The following is a 2,425-nucleotide window of genomic DNA, read 5'->3' on the forward strand; positions in this document are numbered from 1 at the left end:
AATCCCTTAATTAATTTTTAACCCCGGTTGTCGGCGGGGTATTTTTTAGGATCGCGGGTCTCTCCCAAGACCCATTACTCGAATCGCGATGTCGGGTAAAATTTATCAAATATCGAAATTGACCTTGTGTGGTCGGGTGGCATGTGCGAGGTGTACATGCAATTTGGAGTCGCCACCGATCGATTTATTGGAAGGTACGATCGGAAAACCTTACCGAGCGGTCGGGAGAAACCGTTCGGTTCCGCGAAAACCGGAGATTTTGGGTCCGGGGACTTGGTTACGCCAAGTTTCAAATTTGACGCCCTTTCGGTTACCGATGTTGATTGTTTTTCTAACTTGAGATTTCATGCAGATGCGATATCGGATGAGGTAGGTCCTAAAAAAAATCTAAGTATTCATGCGAGATGGGATTTTTCTATCCTAATCAATCACAATCGGGAAAAATTAAAGCGCAATTAAAATCCTTACAAACAATCAAATCAATCAATCAAGGTTTGATATGTCTAAAATGGCCCTATCGGCCCACACAAAAATCAATTTTGGGTATCGGGGTGATTTGGTAAAAATTCGGGCGGAAGGCCCGGGAAGGGTAGAATGGTCATTTTTGGGAGTTCGGGACCCGAAAATCACAAAATCGGGGTCGGGCCAGTTGAATGTGGCCATTTCCCATTTTTTTGTGATTTTATGGAATTTTTCTAATTTTTTCTATTTTTTGGAATTTTCATTTATTTTAAAAAAATATTGGAAATTTTCCGGATCGAAATTAATCGACCCTCGTAGTCTCAAAAATTTTCGATCCGGACTTTACGAGTCCCGAATCGATCTAGAAATTTTTAGAAATTTTTTATGAAAATCTGGGAATTTTTATGAATTTTCTAAGTATTTTTATAATTTTTTTGGATTTTTGGAAATTTCTTTTTATTTTTTTATTATTAATAAACCGGACCGGGTCAACCCGGTCAACGACCGGTCAACCGGTCCGACCGCCACGAGACTACCCACTCAACACAAAAACGACGCCGTCCCCTATTTTCCAATATTTTTGTGATTTTCTAAACTAATTTCCGAATATTCGTATATATTGAAAATGGATGGACGGTTGAGATCAATCTGTGAATCAATCTCGGCCGTCGGCCCTCTACTAAACAAAACGACGCCGCATCTGTCTAATACACGGACGGCCCGGATTAAAACTATTGACACGATCCGAGCCGTCGATTCCTTACTAAGCTAAACGACGACGCATTTGGACCTGGATAGAAAACGACGCCGCACCACTTAAACTAAACAAACGGTCAAGATCTAACCTAGACCTAATCTAAGCCGTCCGTTCTATCCCTGCCAAAACGACACCGTATCAAATGTGTACATGGACGGTCGAGATCTAACCTGAATCGAATCTGAGCCGTTCGTTGTTTCTTTGGATAAAACGACGCCGCACACCCTAGACTAAACGGCACCGTTTTGATTTTTTTTTCTCTAATCTAATAAACTAATTTCTAAGAAATACAAAAAAAACAAATCCAACGGCCCTAAATCAAACTCAACTAATTACCTAGGCCGTCGGATCAAAGGCGACTCGGCTCGTCCGCGCCAACGGCCGAGCCGAGTCGGCGACACCGTGGACCAATAGGGACTCGACACGTCAGCCACGCCGACCACGTTGACCGCCACGTCATCGTCTTCAACCTTGCGCCCGGCGACACAACGAACGGCCGAGAACGTTTTGGCGAGATCCAACGGTGAGATCTCGCCGGAATAACACCAAATCAACGCCATTACACTCGCCTCACTTCACAGATTGACATATCTAAGAATCAAACCTTTTTAACCACTAAATCGCGAGAATCAAGCTAAGCACGATCACAACATCACAAACTTCAACCGGACGATTGAGAGCATAACTACCAAATTAATTCACAAGATCAGCTCAAATGAGGTTTAGAAACCTTACCCGCGGGTCCGATTGACCTGGTTTGGTCTAGGATTTCCTAGACAGGCTTCGACAGGAAACGGCGATGGAGGTTGGGTTTCGCGGACTCGATCGGCGGGTTTTATAAAAAATCAAAGCAGAACGGATATGCAGAGGTGATCAGCGATTGCACAAGGATGAAAACGCACAAAGTAATTGCAAGAATCGTTCGTGAATCAATGCGATGCCATGATCGTGCCGAGCCGAGGTCGAGAAATCGACTTACCGATTTAGGACGTCTCCGGCGATTGAGCTGGTGCGATCAACTCGTCCTAGCTCGGAGGAAGTTCCGGTGATGATCCGCCGCGCCGATTCGACCTGGATTGGGTGGGCCGAAGAGTCACGAGGTTCGGTCCGGGCTCCGGCGAAGACTTCGGCCGAGAGCGTCTCTCTCTCGCTTTTTCTCTCTCTCTCTCTCTATTTTGATACTTGGCCGGCACGAATGAACCTCTC

This window comes from Rhodamnia argentea, chromosome 6, assembly GCF_020921035.1.
Source record: "Rhodamnia argentea isolate NSW1041297 chromosome 6, ASM2092103v1, whole genome shotgun sequence".
NCBI lineage: Eukaryota > Viridiplantae > Streptophyta > Magnoliopsida > Myrtales > Myrtaceae > Rhodamnia > Rhodamnia argentea.